General features: G+C 22.3%; 1 protein-coding gene across 1 annotated transcript in view; it reads left to right on the top strand.

Moving 5' to 3' along the window:
* Positions 1–23,110, top strand: part of LOC122499962 — a 134,096-nt gene that overhangs the window by 75,612 nt on the left and 35,374 nt on the right. The window lies entirely within an intron of this gene.

Below are 23,110 nucleotides of genomic sequence, written 5' to 3'. Positions count from 1 at the left end.
TGCAATTGATGTTCAAAAATGGCTGAGAAGCATAATAGTAAGAGCGATCGATCCTGATTTATGTTGACATTATTCTTGCGGAGCACATATATAACAGATTTCGATCGTGTTCTTGCTAAATATGGTATAACGAAGAAACGCGAGTTGATTTACGATGATGCGTTAATGATAACGTCAGCGTTCAAATCCTGTTATTTTCAAAAGGTAATCAATTTTTTTCTCAATGTTATATTTACTGTTACAATTAACAAATCCGCCCAACAAGATTCTTTCTTTATTTTTTTTTCTCCTCTTCATTTCACTTTTTATTCTTCATTATTCTTTTAGTATTTTTTACAATAATTTTCTCCCCTGTATTTTTTATTAGGTAATTTTTATTCTATTTTTCAAGTATTTATTTTATTTTATTTTTCAAATATTTCTTTTATCTTATTTTTTAATATTTCTTTTATCTTATTTTTCAAATATTTATTTTATTTTTCAATTATTTTATTTTATTATTATTTATTATAATCATTTTAATATTTAAGTAAGTAATTTTTAACTAACGCATTATTATTGATTTGTTTTGAAGTGTTTTGTTTCGAAAAGTAGTTACAAACAATTAAGAGGACCTCAGCAACTCAAGTAGCTTTAATTAATTGAAAAGTTTTAATTAATTAAGTTCTTTGAATTTATTCAAATTAATTAAGTAGTTTCAATTCTTTAATTATTCTTTAAACTAATTAGTTGCCATTAATTAAATAGTTGCAATTAATTAAGTAGTTTCAAGTATTTAAGAACTTTAAACTAATTAGATTAAATTAATTAAGTAATTTCAACTAATCAATTCCAATTAATTATTATTTAAGGTGTAGTTTTTTGTAATTAGTTTCAATTAATTAGTAATTAATTTAGTACATACTTTTAAGCAATTTAATGTGTAGTTTTAACTAATTATTTTCAATTAATTAAGTAGTTTCAACTAATTAAGTACTTTCAACTAATTAGATTAAATTAATCAAGTAATTAATTTATTTACTTGATTAAATCTAATTATTTCCAATTAATTAGTAAATAATTTAGTAATTTTAAGGAATTTAATATGTAGTTTTAATTAATTAGTTTTAATTAATTAAGTAATTTCAAGTAATTAAGTACTTTGAAATTAAATAGTTTCAACTCGTTAGTTTTAGTTAATTAAGTACTTTTAATTAAATATGTAGTTTCAATTAATTAAATAGTTTGAACTCGTTAGTTTCAGTTAATTAAGTACTTTCAATTAAAAAAGTAGTTTCAATAATTACCTTTATTTAAAGAAATAATTTCAACTAATCAGGTAGCTTGAATCGTTATCAAAATGAAATAAAGGAATGCTTGTACAATAATTGGAGGTATGGCAAAAATGCACTCTATAAAAAATAATGGACTTGTAATTATTAAATCTAGTCTATAATAGTTATTAAGGAATAATAATAAAAACATAAATTGCAGTCGAATTAAATATAGGTAATAGTTGTATTACTCGTTACTTCATAACAAGTTTCCTTATCATTCGGAATCTCCTCTATAACCGTTGGGGGAATAGTGTCAGTCAAACCACTAAGATCATATTCATCTCACGTCTATATACAAGAAGCACGATATATTGCGAATTGTTTCTTCATCATGTTCGAGTTTTAAACGAATATCTTGTCTTTCATATAAATTAATTCAACACAAACGTGACTGAAGATGATTTTTCTGTTTACCGTTCAAAAATATAAATATGAATCAGAAAAGTCGTCTTCAACTGTTTTTATATTAAAAAAAAATTAAATTCTTTTATTACATTTTAGAATAATTGAATTTTTGCAAAGAATTTTACTATTTATAAAAATTGAATTATTTCAAAGGATTTATTATAATTTTATAAAATAATTGAATTGTTTCGAAGGATTTATAAAAATTCTAGAAAATAATTGAATTCTTTCATAAAAATTTATCAAAAATTTTGTTAAAAATAATTAAATTTTTGCTAAAAATTTTACTATTTAAAAAAAGTAATTGATTTGATTCTGAAGTATGTTTATTATAATTTTACAAAATATTTCAATTCTTTAGGAAATTTAAAAAAAATTGAATTATTTCGTGAAATTTTATTATTATCTGAAAATAATTGAAATTTGCAAAGAATTTTACTATTTATAAAAACAATTGGAATTATTTCGAAGAATTTATTATAATTTTATTAAATAATTGAATTGTTTTTGAAGCATTTATAAAAATTCTAGAAAATAATTTAATTCTTTCGTGAAAATTTATCAAAATTCAGTTAAAAATAATTTAATTTTTGCAAAAAATTTTACTATATTTATAAGAATAACTGATTTGTTTTGAACTATAGTTTATTATAATTTTACAAAATATTTAAATTCTTTAGGAAATTTACAAACAAATTAAATTTTTTTTTTATTAAAAATTTTGTTGAAAATAATTGAATTTTTGCAAAAAAAAATTAATATTTATAAAAATAATTGAATTCTTCCGAAGAATGAAAATTTTAAATAATAATAATAAAATGATAATAAAAATTTTAAAATAATTGAATTCTTGTGAAGAATTTTTACCGAAAAATTTGAGAATAACTGTATTTCATCGAAGAATTTTAGTAAAATTTGAATAAAATAATTTAATTCATTCAATGAATTTTATTCCAACATAGAAAATGATTACATTTTTTTCAAAAATTTTTTTTTAATTTATTGATGATAATCGATTTTGTTAATAATTGTAATTAATAATCCTGTTGTAAAAATAAGATTGAAAATAGAAATTGTGCAAATATTTTTCTTCTTTTTCTAAAACAAAATAATAATTTTGTTAATTATTTTTGTTATTTATTATTTTTAATTTTATTATTTATTTATTATTAATAGTCCACGTCTTTCGGTTTTTGATGAGCTTCCGGGTTTTTGCTTATTATTATTTTTCTATTTATTCATTATTTTATTTATTGTTGTATTTATTTATTTTTTTTATGGTATTATTTTCTTTTGTTTATTTTTTTTTATTTATTTTTTTATTTATTTATTTTTTTATTTATTTTTTTTATTTATTTATTACTTTCGACTCAATTAATTTAAATTGTATTCCTTATAATGACGCTTTAGCCAGAGGTGTACGCATTCACTTAACAATTCCGACTTGAAGATTTCCTGATGCTTAAAGCTATATTCTACAATGTCTGGAGAACAGAAGGTCGCACCTCTCCTTGTCAGAGGTGTTCGTAAAAAAAACGTATCTTGCCTGTGGTGCAATTTCACTTCACGTGGATAAGCATCTCACTGAATCTCGTTCACATATCAAGTAAAAAATTCTGTAAAACGCTAGTTTAAATTACGTTAAAGCTACCTCAACTTTTCCAGATTGAGGAACTAAAACTAGCGGAATGCCTTTGAAGTGTAATAAATTTTTATTAGGCAATTATTTTTTTCTTCTCTTTTTTGGTGGGGGAGAAATTCGATCGACGTAATGCATTTTAGGTTGCCAGATACAGTATTATAAAATAAAAAGATTATGTATTATGGAAAAGAAAACAAAAATCGGAAAGATAGAGGGGGAGAGAGAAAAGTAATATGAAGCAAATAATAATAACCGTAAAATTTTATCTTTCAATATCGTTAAATCGTATGTATATGAAAATAATTCTAAGATCGTGTAGATTTTTTGGATTTAAGACCTTTCACTTTAATAGAGAGAGGCTGTTGACATTTCTCTTATGGTTTAGATTGTTGTAATAATTTCTGCTCTTCTGTTTACTTGAAAACAAGGCAACACTTTCATTCTATTTTTTTGATTTTCAATTTTTGTCTCATCTCCGATATCATCAAGAGACAAAAAAAGAAAATTTGTATCAAAACGTTCGCAACAATTTTGATGCTAGTTTTTTCTTTTGTCTCTGTGTACTGTACTGTCTCTGTAACTATGTATCAACAAAACTTGTATCAAAAAGGTATCAATTTTTAATTCTTTATACAAGTTTCATTTTTCTCTTAATTCAGGAAAAAAAGGGTCAAAAAGAATAAAGTCTCTCGTGATAATCTGCTTTGTCGAAAACAAAATCCAGAAGTAAAAAATAAATTCCAAATTGTAACATAACGGAATAAAAAAAATTCAATAAAGTGTCTTCATATTTGCCTGTTGATTAAAGTTGCACAACACTGCCCGAAAGGGAAGCGTGAATGCGAAAACCACTCTCAAGTAGGACAAGCAAGTCGAGGAGATACACACTGTATTAGATCACGCGTAACGAAAATGAAAAAAAAAGACAGAAATAAAAAGTTTATAGAAAGAGTGTGTGCGTGTGTGGGGCAAAAAAAATGGAGTGCAAGCCAGACTCCGAGACTGATAGTCCAGTTCCTCATATCTCGCACCATTTTAAGCAAAGACTGCGGCTATGCGATGAAGTAACCCCAGTCTCGCACCTTGTGTCAAGCTTATGTCAGGATCACCTGTGCCATTTGCGGTGACTGACAAGTAATCTCCGATCAGTTCTTAAACATCCGCTCTCTCGGAGTCTACCTGAAGTGTTTTACGAAAATGGCCATCAGGGGACATTCCCCAGCTGAGTTCAACTACTTGTAAGGACGCGTGATTTGTAACGGTCACTTGAATCTTTAACTGGTATTCTTGCCACTATATTGCCTCCTCCCTCTCTCTCTCTCTCTCTCTTTCCCTCTCATCTTGCACATATGTGTTCAGTGAAAACAAGGAAATCCAAAGACTATCACTTGATTTATTAACTTTATAAAAATTCCAACTATTTCAATTACTTGTATTGCCGATCATGACAATTGGCAATGTGGCTTCAATTAACGATAATTTATTTTAGAGACGCGAAGGATTTTTACAATAAAAGTAAAGTAAATGACTATTTAAAAACAAATAAATATAGTAAATAAATATTCTTAAAAATAAAGTAAATAAATATATAAAAATATTAAGTAAAGAAATAAGTGATAAAATATAATAATAAATAAATATGCAAAATAATAAATAATTAACTTTAATTCGATTCCTTTTCTGTTTACACTGTAAATAAAAGGTTCTAAATTAGACCTGATTTTCGGTATTACAATAGAACCAAAATGACGATTTAGTACCCAAAATTGGTATTGAATTAGTACCTTTCTTTTTACAGTGTAATTATTATTCGTTAATGACTATTATGGACTACATTTATTAATTACAAGTAAATTTATCATAAAGTATAATTTTATAATATAAAGTACAACTACAATTATACAAGTATTAACTATAATAATTTGAATGTTCTTTCATTCATTCACTTTTTCTGTCCCTCACACTCTGAAGTTGTCTTTTGTTTATTGAAAATTAAAATTAAAAGAAAAATATCGTCAATTTAAATAGTAATATTCTAATAAAATTTTATTAATATAATATTAATATTTATTATATTATTATTTATTAATAATTCTAGCAAATTTTACGCTCGCTAGAGCGAAGAACATGATATTCGATTTATTATTATTATGAAAATGACGAAATTTTTTATTTACAAATACAAATTATCGAATATTGTCATAATCAGAATTTAAAAAATTCATTTATTAGGTACATAATTAAATATTATTGTTTATATTTTCAAAACTTTTAATTTCTTCGCAACAATCCAATTATTTTCAATTTTCATTAATGATAACAGAAATTTTCTTCAGAAAAATTCAATTATTTTTATAAATATTAATTTTTTTTTGCAAAAATTCAATTATTTTTAACAAAATTTTAATAAAATTTCACGAAAGAATTCAATTTTTTTTTAAATTTCCTAAAGAATTTAATTATTTTGTAAAATTATAATAAATATCCTTCGAAACAAATCAATTATTTTTATAAATAGTAAAATTTTTTGCGAAAATTCAAATAATTCCCAAATTTTTTAATAAAATTCTTCGAAGGAATTGAATTATTTTTAAATATTTTGATATTACTTCTTTGCAAGAATTCAATTATTTATTTATTTTCAACAAAATTTTAATAAAAATTTTTTGAATGAATAAAATTATTTTATAAAATTGTAATAAAATTAATTATTAATTATTAATTATATAATAATTTAAATGTTCTTTTATGCTTTCATTTTTGTTCTTTACTTCTATAAACAAAATTAGAAAATTGTTAAACAACTGTGATAAAGAAATAAAAAATTTATTTATTTTGCATTATTTTTCTTTATGAATTACAATTTTTTTAACTAAATTATTATATTGTTTTAGAGAAAGAAGAAAAATATTTGCACACGGAGAGAAATTTCTGTTAATATTTACCGTGCTGCCACCTGAAACTGTGTTCAAAGTACATTCTGACAGTTTTTACCGTGCTGCCTCTATAATTTTGCATTACAGATTGTAGAGGCAGCACGGTAAAAACTGCCAGAATGCACTTTGAACACAGTTTCAGGTGGCAGCACGGTAAATATTAACAGAAATTTCTCTCCGTGCACAATTTCTATTTTTAATCTTATTTTTGGAACAGGATTTTCCACAGGAATTAAGACATTCAAAAATTTCAAATTCAAACCTTTTTTAGATTAAACAACTTATAAAAGATTTGTTATAAAACATGAAGATATCGATTGCTCCGAGTCGAAGACTCGGAGTGATCCATTTCTTCATGTTTTATAATAATTAAAGATGACCAAGTAATAAAATCAATATTTTATAAGAATACTATTGTTAATGTAACTTCATCAAAATTATTTTCATCCTTTTAATTCAATTATTATTTTCTACAATTTTAAATTATTTTTTATGAAAATAATAATTGAATTCCTTCAAAAAAATTTATTATTTATGAAAATAATTAAATGTTGGTATACAATTTTATTAAATTTTTTTTTTAAATAATTGAATTCTTTTGGAAAAATTTTATTAAAATAGTAGATATTGAAAATCATTGAAATTAGAAAAATGTATTTTATTTTTGAAAATAATTGAAATTAGGACAAGAATTTTTTTTTACATTTATGAAAATAATTGAACTTTGGAGAAGAATTTTGTTATTTATAAAGAGAATTGGGATTTTTACGAAAATTTTTTTCAAATTTTAAGCATAGTTGATTTTTATAAGAAGAATTTTATTTTTTTTTAAATAATTGAATTTCTGCATTTGTAATTTCTCCAAAATTGAATTTTTTTAGTGTTTTCAACAAAAAATTTAAAATAGAAAATTTTTAAATTCTATTATTTATAAAATTGCTAATTTTATTTTTAAAAAAAGTTAGTAAGAAGTTAGCTATTGTTGCTAGTACATAAAATAATAAATAAATAACAAAATAATGAGTGAAAAATTGAAAGTTCGTTCAAAACCGAAAAGCGTGGATAATAAATAAAAAAGGAATAAATAAATAAAATACAGGCAATTAAAATGGAACGTAATATGAAATTTCCTTTCAAATTTTCGAAATTGAAACTATTTCGCCAATTTTAAACCGATGTCTAAATGTTAATTTTACTTTTTTCTCTGAAAAATTTTTCTGACAAAAAATAAAACTCTCCTTTTGCAATACAATTATTGTATCCTGAGCAATTACTATAATAGTAATAATATAAAAATGATGAAACTATCATGGAAAATTCGGTAACTTTTGTCGTAATTCAAGGTGAGTTTCGAAACCTATTAATCATTTCGTGAAAAAGATACGGTGACTTTTAAAAAGGTGTATAATAAATTTTTGTATAATATAGTTTCCGTTTTTTGATCACGTAATCTAAAATGTGCCGGAAATTTTAGCACATTTCTAATACACAAAAAAAGAATACTAAATTTTTTTCAAAACCATTATTATCTAATTTTAATTATTATTATTTGGTATTATTTATTATTTATTATTATATGATTTATTATTATTTTCGATATTAATAAACCGAACAAACAGGAAGATTTATATCGAGGAACGTTAAATATTTTATATAATTAATAATTATTGTATTATTTATTATTATTACTTATTTATTATTTATTTATTATTATTACTTATATATTATATTTTTATTATTGTTACGTATTTATTACTTATTTCTTACTTATTTATTACTGATTTATTATTTATTTATTATTATTACGTATTCATTTCTTATTTGTTACTTATTTGTTACTGATTTATTACTTATTTATCATTAATTATTATTAAATATTTAAATATTTATTTTTTATTTATTATTTTACTATTAAATTATTATATATCCAGTGGTTTTCCCTTATAGAATTAATAAACAATAATCACCAACTTGACACAAATTATAGTATAATATCCAATTACGACACCTGAATGAAAAAAAATCCCCAATTCGAAAAATCGGAAGTGAATTTGAAAATTCGATTATGAAGTAGGTATTCGACAACGGAATGTGACAATTAATCATCATATTTATAAATTGTGGTCAATTTGAAAGTGTGAGATAGTGAATTATATGAATTTATATTGAATATCGTGTAATCAAATGATAATTTCAAATAAATAAGCGTATAATTTTATTTTGATACAGCAATAACGCGATAGAAATATAATTTGCCTTTATGTGTGAGGAAGAATGAGCAATCTGCCATAAGCAAGTGAAAGACTGGTTTGAATTGCGGAGAAAGTGGTCTCTCTCATATTGTCGACTGATTGCTTTCTTTGCTCATCTCATGATCCGCTGTAACCATGAGTCTTCTTCAGAATTTCTTATCAAATTATAACCAACATTTGTCGGTAGTTAATCAATCAATTCAAGGTTAATTTAACATTTTTCTCTCACTAATTAAATTGCAACATTTTTTTTTTAATATTATCTCAACTTATTTTTATTACACATATTAATTTTTCTTTCAAATATTTCTATTTTTGTTTAAATAGATTTATTTTTTTTTTCAATTACCAAATATTTTACCATCTTTACCAAATATTTTTATATTTGAAAATATAAAAATATTTGGTAAAATATTTGGTAATTAAAAAAAAAATAAATCAACTAATTAATTTTTACAGAGATCGAGAGAAAATTATTCAAAATAACAGCTTTAGAGTATATTTATCAGAGTGAATTTTCTGGAAAATATTTCTAAGTCATCGAACACAACATGTGATTGATTGATTAATTTATTCAAGCTTCCTCATATTATTATGAGGTTAATAAACGGGTGCAATTGAATGACACAATAAATTCTCATAACAAGCCAGTGGATTATAAATCTATATACGCAGTTTTACTTGCTACACACATGCTTTATGTACTCTCCTCTGCCACCGTCGCCGCGAGAATATATTTATATATGTGAATCAAGGATCTTTGGATCTACAAGAGACGATGGGATCGTAAATTCTCATCTCGAGAGTCACATCCCAATTGTAAATGCGTTCACGTGATCACTTATCGTTATAAACATGAGTACGCAAGCTATAAGTACAATCGTGTTGCAATCATCTTGGTGAATGGTTACTGGTGGTAAATCAAAGTTAAATGATTATTCGATCATCGATAAACGGTGAGCGTTTGATAATAAAATTTTCCGATGAATTGTCGATGCAAAATACGTTTGGAACAATCATTGATTATTATTACCACTGCTGATGGTTGCGCTACCATCAAATTGGTCAATTTTAATTTGTTACTAAAAATTTATTTTGAAAAATAAATTTTCGATAAATTTTTTAATAATAATTTTTTAAATAAATTTTTGACTAATTTAATTTGTTACCGAAAATTTATTTTTTAAAAATATATTTTCGGTAACAAATTAAATTAGTCAAAAATTTTTTAAAAATAAATTTTAATGAAAATAAATTTATTTTAGAAAATAAATTTTCGGTAACAAATTAAATTAGTCAAAATGATGGAAATTTGAAACCGAAAAGTTAAATAAAATACAATAAATCTAAACAGTTAAAGAACAATTAATTAACTATTTTATTAGTGGAAGCAGATGTTTTTTCATTTAATCGACAATTATTTTCATTCGCTTCATTTCGTTTGTGAGAGAATTTTAATCCCCTCTAGGTGGCAATTTACTGAACTAAATTGGCGCGAAATTCAAAATAAAAAATATTTGATTAATAAAATCTATATTAATAATCGTTGTGTTCTGGTAATCTATTCGCAATTTGAAGTTACAGTTGTTTGCTTTTTTTTCCTAACTATTTTAATAATTTTTCTTTTCAAATAATTTTCAATTTTAAAATTATTGTATTAAAAATCATTCAATTATTGCAAAGAATTTTATCAAAAAATTTTCAAATAATTCAATTCCTTCTAAGAATATTATAAATTTAAGAATCAATGCTTCTGAATAAATAAATAAATAAATAATAGAATTTCATCAAAGAATTTTAGTAAAATTTTTAAAAAATAATTAAACTCTTCTGAGAATTTTATTACATTTTTTTAAAATAATTTAATTCATTTAAAGAATTTCATTAAAACATAGAAAATAATTAAATTCATTTAAAAAAATTTTCTTAATTTATTGAATACAATTGATTTTGTTAATAATAATTGTAATTAATAATTTCAGAATTAAAATTTTTATTTTTTTATTTTTTATTTCAAAACAATTGAATTGTTTCGAAGAATTTATTAACATTTTTAAAAACAATTGGATTTTTTCGAAAAATATTATTGAAAATTAAAGAAAAAATTGAATTCTTTCATGAAATTTTATTAAAATTTTATTCAAAATAATTGAATTTTTGCAAAGAATTTTATTATTTGCAAAAATAATTGAATTGTTACGAAGGATTTATTATAATTTTAAAAACTAATTGAATTGTTTTGAAAGATTTTTAAAATTTCTAGAAAATAATTGGATTTTCTTTTGTGAAATTTAATCAAAATTTTAAAGAAAATAATTTAATTATTGCAAAATATTTTACTATTTATAAAAACAATTGGATTGCTTCGAAGAATTAATTACTATTTTTAAAAATAATTTGATTCTTTCGACAAATGTTATTAAAAAATAAAAAAAAATTGAATTGCTTCGAAGGATTCATTAAAATTTTTTCGATAAATATTATTGAAAATGAAAAAAAAAATTGAATTCTTTTATGAAATTTTATTAAAAGTAATTGAATTTTTACCAAGAATTTTACTATTTACAAAAATAATAGAATTGTTCCGAAGGATTTATTATAATTTTAGAAAATAATTAAATTCTTTAGGAAATTTAAAAAAAAATTGAATTCTTTCGTGAAATTTTATTAAAATTTTGTTGAAAATAATTGAAATTTTTTCAAAAAAAAATTAATATTTATAAAAATAATTGAATTCTTCTCAAGAATGTTATTTTTTAATGAAAAATGAAAATAATTGAATTCTTACGAAGAAATTAAAAGTTTTGAAAATATAAACAATAATAATTATTTATGTACCTAATAAATTAATTTTTTAAATACTAATTATGACATTATATTCGAAAATTTGTATTTGGAATTAAAAAATTGTGTCATTTTCATAATAATAAAATAAATCGAATATCATGTTCTTCGCTCTAGCGAACATGAAATTTGCTATAATTATTAATAAATAATAATATAATAAATATTAATATTATATTAATAAAATATTATTAGAATATTACTATTTAAATTGACGATATTTTTCTTCTAATTTTTATTTTCATTCGCTTTATTTCGTTTGTGAGATTTATTGTAACCAAATAAAATCTTTTTTGTTCAAAGAAAATTTTGTTGAAGATTATCAAATTTAAATGAAATGTATTTCAACCAAATAAAATTTATTTACTTAATTAGAGTAAAATTTATTTTAACGAAAGAAATTTTATTCAGTTTAAATAAAATTTATTTGCGAAAAACAAGAATTTAAACCAAATCAAAAATAAATTTAATTAAATTTAATTCAACCAAAAAAGAATTATTTAAGCTATAAAGAAAATTTATTTGAACAAAGAAAATTTATTTTCTTCAAATAGAAAGTTTTATTCCTTCTAAACGAAATTGTTGATGACAAATAAAACTTTGGTTTGAGAGAAATAAAAAAAAGTCTAGTAGTAAATAAATAGTGAAACAATAAATAAAACTTAAAAAATTATTTTTTTAATAAAAATCTTAGGGGCATTTAAACAAAAAAATTTTTTTTTTAACGAGTATAAAGAAATGTGAAATATAAATTTTTATTTTCAATCAATCACCTTTTTCTCCTGCTATATAATAAAACAGAGAAAAAAAAAATTCTCGAATAATTCATGAAAATAATTGCAAACGTTATTTATTGCTTAATTTCCTCGTGAATGGAAAATAAATTTGTGAGCAATATTTTAATGAATGCCTGCGACCTCGCAGCCGAAATAACAGACACATTCTTCACGGCCAAGGTGTAGGTTGTTGCAAACGGTATGGTCATCGCGCGAGAGTCATTTGACTCTCTCGTTTCTCATGGAGCAAAACTTGCGGCTACATATTCACACACTGTGGACCGCGATTGCCAAATCACTTTCACGAATTACTCGCGTGTAACGTGTCACAAACATTCTTGAATCCTCCTTTTTTTTACTTTTTTTTATATACCTCAAGTTAAAATATTCCCATTAATTACCGCCGGAAGCTTTGAATCCTCAATTCGGATTACAAGCAAATTGTCCCCGAGAGGGAGAGAGAAAAAAAGAAGGCAGCTTTTATTTAATTGTTTCATAAATCATAATACTTATTCGAAATATGTATATGTATATATGAAAATTTTACTTTCTCTCGGGAAGATTTTTTACTCTGTCATATATTACTTGCATTTTTCTGAACCTTTGGGTCATTGACTGATTTATCAAAAGAGTGTTTGTTATTTAATTATGTTTCCTCGACGTAAGTTCATTTTTTACAAAATCAAAAAAAAATTTCTATTACTATGATTATAAATTTTTGCTACTACTTTTATGTAAGGTGATCGTATAAATATATATCATTTGTAATATTTTTTAACGTAACAAATAACGGTTGTTCTTGTTATACATTTTATATATTTTATACATTGTTACGTATTGTTTCAGTAAAGAAAATCTGAGACAATTGAGTTGATTCCTGTGTATGTTCTTCTAGTTTTAGGAAATTTCGCAATATAATAAAAATTTTTTTTTCTTGTTTCGAATACTTTTCTTCTTTGCGCGATGTAATCGAGAAAAGTGATTTCTGTGATGACTGACATAATACTTGAATTGAACTATTTTTCTCGTCGTGTTTTCTCGTAGTCGTAAATAACAAATAACTTCCTTATAAACCTTGTGGTCTGCTGTTTGGAAACAGAAAACCGCAAATTGAGTGACTTTTTCGACGAAAAATAGGCAATGCACTTTTCGATATTTTGAAAAACGTTTAAAAAATTTGAAGAAATTATTTTTTATTTCGAATTTCGCGCCAATGAAGTTCTTGAAATATCCGCCTAGAGGGCATGAAAATTCCTCTGATTTAAATGCATTTTATTTGGTCCAAATAAAATTTATGTGGTCCAAATAAACATTCTTTCGTTAAAAGAAATTTTATTTTGACCGAATATAATTTCTTTGGTTGAAATAAATTTTCATTTGTCCAAAAACAAATGTTTGTTTGTTTAAAATAAAGTTTCTTTCATTTAAATAAAATTTGATTTGGATCAAATAAACATTCTTTTGTTAAAATAAATTTTATTTTGTCCGAATAGAATTTCTTTCGTTGAAATAAATTTTGTTTGCGTCCAAAAAGAAAATTTTTTTTTGTTTTAAATAAACTTTCTTTCATTTAAATAAAATTTACTTGGTTTTAATAAATTATTTTGAAAGTAACATTTATTTGGTCCAAATAAATTTTATTTTGTCTGAATAAAATTTCTTTGACTAAAATGAAGTTTCATTTGTCAGAAAAAAATTTTTTTTGTGTTTCAAATCAATTTTCTTTCGTTTAAATAAAATTTGTTTGGTTCAGATAAATTTAATTTGGTTGAAAGAAGCGTTTAGTGTTTCAAATACTTATTTTTGTGGTCCAAATAAATTTAATTTGGTTGAAATAAGCGTTCTGTGTTTTAAATATATTTTTTTTGGTCAAAATAAATTTTATTTAATCCAACGAAACATTCTTTCATTAAAGTAAACTTTATTTTTAACAAATAAATTTTCTTTGGTTCAAACAAAATTGTTTTGATTGAAATACATTTTTTTTTTAGATTGAATTAATTTTATTTGTTTGGCTTCGATTTTTGTTAGTTGAAATGAATTTTCTTGGATTGAACTAGATTTGATTTGGCAAAAATAAATATTTATTTCAAATAGATTTTTGTTTGATTCAAATAAATTTTTGTTTGGTCCAAATAAATTAAATTCCAAATAAATTTTATTTATTCAAAATAAGTTCCATTTAATCTAGTAAAGTTTTATTTAATCTAAATAAATTTTTATTGATTGAAATAAATTTTTATTAATTAAAACAAATTTTATTTGAATAACATAATTTTAATTTCTTAAACAATTTATTCCAAATAAATTTTCTTGAGCAATTGTTGCCACCCCGGTTGTACTTTTATCTTCTTTTTTAATTATCATTTTTTTACATTCTTTTTTTTAATTTTTTTATTTGAAACCAAATTTCAGAATTAAATTTTATCGACACTCGAGTGTTTTAAAAAGGGGGAAAAAACTACAGAATGTAGAAAGTTTTCGATACCATTTCCGGTTGAATTTGTTTTTGTTTGCTGTAATAATACCCTTTTTTGCCATATTTAAACTTTTATGTTTCCTTTTTCAATTTTTATATTTTCCATTAGTTATCTTTTCAACCGGAAATGAATCAATTGCCAAGCAAAAATTATTGTAAAATCCACTAATGATAGTTTTTTCTCTATTCTTTTATTCTTCAACTCTAGAAATTTCATACGAAACTGAATCATTTACTGAATATAATTTATTTTCAAATTTGGCAAAAAAAAAGAAGTAAAACTTAAATTAAACTGAAACTAAAATTAAAATGACGCAATTGAAAATAATCGGAAATACATTCTTGAAATCCAAAAGGACACACGACTTTCAGTCACCAAGAAGGTGAAAATTGAAAAAAAGAATTTTATCCTCACTTTCAATTGTGAGGATGGCAAAAATTTTTTAATACATCAAGAGAAGGACTTTCTCTTTTAGACACACAACTGAGAATTTCTGAAGGAGAATTGAAAGCAAATAAGTATATGTGTAGTACCTATAAATTGACAATACAAGTTTTAATCAAATCAATTTAGAAAGGAGCGCGTGCCGTTAATTGGATTGCTATTAGTGAGTTTTTCATGAAGAAAACGAGAGAGAAAGCTTTTATACATATAAACATGTGCACATATATGCAAAAGATGTACTATTTCATTTGTAAATTTATAACTAAAACTCGCTCTAATTTTCTCAATTTAATTTCATTCATTTGAATATACATAAACATACCGTAGGATTACACAATTCTCCATCCATGAGAAAGGCTTTCATTCTGGTTTAAATTTATACAGATTAAATGAAATTTATTTCGATTTACATATAAGATGGGAGATAATTATCAGGACTCATTAGCACTGTTTAGAACTGAAAACCAAACTATTTCTCGATATCCTGATTATAATCCTCTTCCGGCTTATTGTAACTAACTCGCTAATGTTCGTTTGGAAAATTTATTCCGTTTATGTACATATGCATAAACTATATGTATACACGAATGTATCAATTAACGTAACAAATGTACATACACATAAAGTCATTATTGTAAAGCAAACTTTCTTTCTTCCACTGTTTATTCGAATATTTTATCGATCAAATCACACGACTTCAACTTTGACAATGTCCACCATTCATTTCAACAGGTGATTTCTAATCAAATATGATGAAATGCAAGCGATTTAATTGATTTGAGTTTGAGAAGATAAATTGCTAATTCTGTTATGCATTAATTACAATAATCGATTGAATTGAGGTAAAATGATAGAAAATTACAGTAATTCTATTCATACAATTTTAGCTGTTTAACTTGTCAGTCTTTTCATTATAGACATTACAAACTGACAGAATTGCGATTTTTTTTAACAATTTATTATTTGATTTACGTAAAAATTTTATTTAGTACAAATGGAATTTTTATGCCCAGAAGACAATTTTTTTATTTCGAAATAAATTATTTTCAAAATAAAATTTATGTGGTCCAAATAAACATTCTTTCGTTGAAAGAAATTTTTGTTTTGTCCAAATAAATTTTCTTTGGTTGTGAAAAATTTTCTTTAGTCCAAATAAATTTTCTTTGGTTGAGAGAAATTTTCTTCAGTCCAAATAAATATTTGTTTGTTTCAAATAAAAACATTCTTTTGTAGAAATAAAGTTTATTTGATTAGAGTTGTCACAGAAATTTAATTTTACCTTTCCCTGACTTTTTTCTGATTTCCAGAAAAAATTTTGACTTTTTCCCTGACCCTGAAGAATATTCTGATCCACGCCAAAAATTATTAGATTTTCAAATAAAATGTTTAAAATACAAAAATAAATAATTATTTAAACAATTGAATGTTTTTTAAAATTGAATAAAAAATGTATTCTTTGTGAAAATAATTGAATTCTTAAGAAGAATTGCATTGAAAATAATTGAATTGTACAGGAAAATTTTATTAAAATTGCAATTTTATTAATTAAATCTTGTAAAGAATTCTGTCAACACTTTTTTAAATAATGAAATTTTGAAAAGAAGGTTATTTAAATTTTTCGAAATAATTGAATTTCTCAGAACTATTTTTTTGAATTTTCTGAATATATTAGAATTCCTTTGAGAAACTTCATTTAAAAATTAAAAATAATTGAATTGGTGCGAAGAAATTTATAAAAAATTCATAAGTAATTGAATTCCTGTGAAATTTTTATTAATATTTTTCTCAATAATTTAATTCTTTTGGAAAATTTTATTAAAATAGTAGATATTATAAATAATTGAAGTGAGGAAAATTTCTGAAAATAATTGAAATTTTGCTAAGAAATCTAATAAATTTTTTGAAAATAATTAAATTTCAAAAAAGAATTTTATCATTTATAAAGGTAATTGAAATTTTAATACGAGTACTACGAGAATTCAATTGTTTAAATAGAAAAAAATTTATTACCTAATTAAATGTTTCTTAAAATTTTATTCTTATAAAGAGCTTTACCAAAGTTTTTTAAAATAACTGAATTATTACGACAAATTTTTTAAAAATAATTAAATTATTTCAAAGAATTTTAATGACATTTTTAACAATAATTGAGTTTTTCCAGGAATTAACTTAAAAAATTGCACTAAAAATAATTGAAATCCTGATATAAATTTTATTATTTTTGAAAATAATTGAATTCTTGCAACAAATTTCATTACAATTTTTAAAAATAATTGAATTCTTGCGAAGAATTTAATAAAATACTTTTTAAATAATGAACTTCTTTTCGAAAACTTTTGTGAAAATTATGTTTTACAATAATTAAATTCTTTTTCAAAAATTTTATTATTTATGAAAATAATTTAATGTTTGCAAAGAATTTTATAAAAAAAGTTTTTAAATAATTGAATTCTTTTGTGAAATTTTGTTAAAATAGAAAATCATTGAATTGAGGAAAATTCTTGAAAATAATTGAATTACAGACAATTTCATTATTTATAAAAATAATTGACATTTTAACAAGGATTTTAAAAAAATCTTGAATATAATTGAATTTTTGCGAAGAATTTTATTATTTTTGAAAATAATTGAATTCTTTTGAGAAATTTTGTTAAAATAGTAAAATCATTGAATTGAGGAAAATTTTTTAAATAATTGAATTTCAGTGAAGATTTTTATTATTTTTTGTAAAAAATTGAATTCGTTTGGAAAATTTTATTAAAAATATTAAAAATCATTGAATTGAGGAAAATTTTTGAAAATAATTGAATTTTAGTGAAGAATTTCATTATTTTTTGTAAAAAATTGAATTAGTTTGGAAAATTTTATTAAAATAGTAGATATTGAAAGTCATTGAATTGTGGAAAATTTGTTTAAATATTTGAAATTTTGCCAAGATTTTTATTAAAATTTTCGAAAACAATTGAATTTCAGAGAAGAATTTCATGATTTATAAAAATAATTGACATTTTGACGATAATTTAAAAAAATTGTTGAATATAATTGAATTTCTGCGAAGAATTTTATTACTTTTGAAAATAATTGAATTCTTTTGGAAAAATTTGTAAAAGTAGTAGATATTGAAAATCATTGAATTTTTTAATTTTCTTTAAGAAATTGAATTTTTCTGGAAAATTTTTAAATTAAAATAGTAAATATTGAAAGTGAATTTCGAAAATGATTTGAAAATAATTAAATCATTTGAAAGAAATTTTATGAAAATGACTTGAATTATTTATTATTATATTATATTTTGTTATATTTGATACAAAAAAAATTATTTTATTCAAGTAGGTAAATATTTATATTTGATAATAGAGAAATAATTATTTGAATCAAATAAATTTTTATTCAGTCTAAAAAATGCAATAATACAAAAATAAAAAAATCAATCGGATTACGAAAAAAATAAATTCTTGCCTCACGATTTCATTTGATTGTTAATTTTTTGAAAATTCCAATCCGAGCTTCTGTACAAGTAGTATATAAACGAAATTACCGTTTAAGAAAGCAATTCAAATTACGAGAGTTTGAGACATTTAAGAGTACATAAACTTGAAGTCGAGTTACGATAGTGCGGCAAAGAATTGGACGTTAAATCCTCCAAGAAAGGAGATGTGACTTCAATATACGTAATTTTACGTCTGGTAACGATTTTACAATCGACTACGTAACAATGCAAGTAGACACTTGTTTTTCATTGAAAATCGGTCACAATCGTAAATTTTAATTTTTAGCTTCTTTCTATTTCTTTCCTTTACTTTTTTTCCTTCTTTTTGAAAAAATATATACTTGTACAGTTTAAAAAAATTTGGTGATTTTTAATTGAAGAGGTATTTTTTTTTATGATTACTATAATAATAATTTCCAAAGATATTGAACGATAATTTACAGTTTCGGTAAATCGAGGTCTGTCAGTCTTGCAAAGTCTTCAATACCTAACTGAAGTTCATGGAGCTATCTGTATGCAAATTTTCAGTGTATAACCTCAGAGAACTTTACGACAAGAGAGGGAATATTGCGTATAAGTGCAAAAACATTTTTTTTTTTATTTCGTTGCACGAAAGTTTTACTTTTCATTGTAAATACGATTACCCCATAAAAATAATTCATTACTACCTTCGTAACACATTTTTTTTTCTCTCCCTCTGTTTAAACTCCAACAACTTGTTAAATTGGAAAATATTTTAACTGAAAATTTATTCAAATTTGTTTTGTATTTGCTTTTTCACAAGAGTTTCGTTGAATATTTTACTTAATGAAGTTAATTTTATTATTATTTTTATTTTTTATTTTTACGTTTACTTATTTTTATTTTTTAATATTTTTAATATTAGTATTATTATTATTACGTTTTATTATTTTTACTTTTTATTTTTAGTTTTTATTTTTTTATTTTATATTACTTTTAACAGATATTTTATTTTGTGCAAATAAATTTTAATTGCAACGTAAAAAATTTACTTCTACCCCCAAAAAAATGATTAAACAATAGAACCAAAAGAAAACTAGTTAAAGACAAAAGAAAATAATTATAATAATATAAATATTAAATAATAATATTAATAATAAACAAAAAAATAATTTTTATTGTATTTATTTTTTATTTTATTTCAACATTTTCTGAATTGAATTTTCTAATTCCGACTTGAAAATTAAGAAATAAATATTTCCTTTTTTTCACAATTAATAATTTTTTTGTCGAGACATGTTTCGATCAAAAAGAAGAAAAAAGTTCCCGATGTTAATTGATCAATAAAATAGAGTAAAAGAGTGTTATAATCAATGGTGATATAATTAAGTTACGTCAGAGGAAATTACAGAAAAAATAAACTCCCTAATGAACTCGTCGATGTTAAAGATTTTTTTCCCTTCGTTTCTCATTGATGAACACACTAAAAAGTCGATTATGTAAATGCTAAAAAGTTTAATCGTCTTTTATTTCAGATAAAATCCACTAAAAGTCATAGAAGTCACCTTGCATAAGTAAATAACCAGTAGCTGACAATTTGAAAACGTTATTTTATAATACAGTTGTTTGAAAAATTAAAAAAAAATCTGATTTATGCAATTTAATTGTAAATTTATTTATTTATTTATCTCAAATTTAAAAAAAATGTAAATTCCACAAATTGTATTTTATTAAAAAAAAAAATTTTAATGATAATAGTTTATTGTTAAAATTCTTTTTCGTGACTATAATTTCTAAAAATTTTAATAAATCTTCGAATAATTTTGTTAGTTTTCATAAATTTAATAATTATGAATATTAATTTAATAATTAACACAAAAAAAATAGTTTAAAAAATATTCGAGTAAGTGAACAAATTATTAATTAATGGAAAAAAATTATTAATTAGTTAAAAGAACGTAGGAATAATTGGAAAAATTAAGTAACAACAAAACATATTTAACTACTTTCAAAAATATACAAATAAAATCGAAAAAATTATTAAGTAATTGAAAAATCTATTAATTTAAAATTAAGAAAAAAAGTATTAAATTAAAAAATATACAATAAATTGAAAATGTTATTGATTAGTTAAAAAAATTTATAAGTAGTTGAAAAATCTATTAATTAAAAATTAAGAAAAAAAATTAATTAGTTAAAAATATACAAATAAAATTTTAAAAATTCTTAAGTAATGAAAGAAATAATTAATAATTCCAAAAATTATTCAATAAATTAAAAAAGTTATTGTTTAGTTAAAAAAATGTTTAAGTAATTGAAAAATCTATTAATTTAAAATTAAAAAAAATTAATTAGTTAAAAAAGCATACAATTGAAAAAATAATTCATTGATGATAAAAAATATTCAAAAAAAATTTACTATTAATTAAAAAAATTATAAATAAGTTAGGGAAACACACAAATAATTAAGAAAATTGTAATTTAATGAACAAAATAATTAGTTAAAATACAATTGAAAAATACAATTGAAAAAATTATTAATTAGTTGAAATAATATACAAAATAATTTAAAAAATTATAATTTAATGAAAAGAAAAATTAATTAGAAAAAACAATTAAATTATCGAAAAGCAATAATTTGTATTATTTTAACTACAAAGTAGTTTAAAAACATACAATTAATTGAAAAAAAACGATTAAATAATAAAACATTATTTAAAAATATAATTAAATTATTAAAAAATTAGTTTAAAACTTATTTTCACTTCCTTTTACTAATTAATGGTTACTTTGTTCGCAATCAAATGTTAGCAGTAACAATTAACTTTATCGCCAATTGTTTCAGAATCCAATTAACTTGTAATAAATCAAAAAAAAAAATTTCCACATTTGTTCATAAAAATTAATTAACGATATTGTTTTTTCATACTATGCAATTATTTGTTATAGCAATTTCCATTTTTTTTTATTATTTATTTTTTTGTGCAAAAATTATTTATTACCTTCTTCTTTTCGCATAAAACAATAAAGCAGTCGCTTATAATGAATGTTTAAAAAAGATGTGTGTAATTCACTTTTATTCGTGTGCAATGAGGAAAGAGGGTTTAAGAACTGCAGCACGAGACAAGAAACTTTGCATGACTAGAGATCCTTGGCACGCATTTATGATTCCTGTCAATTCCCCATAGTGAACACTGAAAAATATTCTTCTCATCACCTTCACAAGATTATTTTTTTATTTTTTTTTTTTTTTGCAATTTTTTTCACATATTTAAACGTCAAGAAATTAATCGCTTTCTTTTAATTCTCTTATAGTTTTCTAGGTGCATTCAACTTTAAATGCCGCACCCATACCATCCGCACAACAAATGAGACAGCAATCTTGATGTATACATGCATATAGATATATATATATATATACGCGCTAAATAGAGAATGAAAGTTCTTGACCGATTTTTAAGTTTTAAATCAAATATATAAATAAATAAAATCGTGTGTGAGTGTGTGAATGTCTCGCATATATTATTTATTAAAACCGCCAACTATTTAGAAATGATATTGTATTTTATATCAAAATTAAATGAATTACTTTAAAAGCAATATGGGAGAATCAAGATCAATAAATAAAGAAATACACATTCCCTTTTGAAAATCAATACAAGAAGAATAATTGAGGTATTTTATATATCTCATTTATTATCATGCATTTTCATTGAAATTATTGAGAATCAATGTTATCTGCATTAAACTTCATGTTTTCTGAAAATTTCACAAGCTTTCGAATATTCATCTTGTGAAACTTGGAAATTCTCAGTGTGGGAAAATTTTAAACGTTTCATTAAAATGAGAGAGAAAAAAATATATTTAAGCAATGAAATAAAAATTACTAGTCTTCAAATCTTATCAACAATTAGTAATCATTAACTATTTGTATGCAGCAATTAAATTGATTAATTAAGGGAAGATACTATTGGTACCAGCAATCACTACTTGATACATTAATTGGTTCCAAAAATAATTATATTGAAGAATTTATTGGTACCAGCAATAATTAGGTTGAAGCTTCTATTGGTACCAACAATAATTATTTGAAACCTTTACTGGTACCAGCAATAAGTACTTGATATATTGATGGGTTCCAAAAATAATTATATTGAAGAATTTATTGGTACCAGCAATAATTATTTGAAACCTTTACTGGTACCAGCAATCACTACTTAATACATTAATCGGTTCCAAAAATAATTATATTGAAGAATTTATTGGTACCAGCAATAATTAGGTTGAAGCTTCTATTGGTACCAGCAATATTTATTAGAAACCTTTATTGATACCAGCAATAACTATTTAAAACATTTATTGCTACCAGATATAATTTATTGAATAATTTATTGGTACCAGCAATAATTAATTGAAGCATTAATTTTTACCAAAAATAATTATATTGAAGAATTTATTGGTACCAGCAACAATTAGATGAAACTTCTATCGGTACCAGTAATAATTAATTCCATGTTATCATAAATATTTAATTGAAGCTGTCATTAGAATTAATAATTTTTTG

Source organism: Leptopilina heterotoma, unplaced genomic scaffold, assembly GCF_015476425.1.
Source record: "Leptopilina heterotoma isolate Lh14 unplaced genomic scaffold, ASM1547642v1 Lhet_18, whole genome shotgun sequence".
NCBI classification, from domain to species: Eukaryota; Metazoa; Arthropoda; class Insecta; order Hymenoptera; family Figitidae; genus Leptopilina; species Leptopilina heterotoma.
This window is presented reverse-complemented; position numbering and strand designations above follow the sequence as displayed.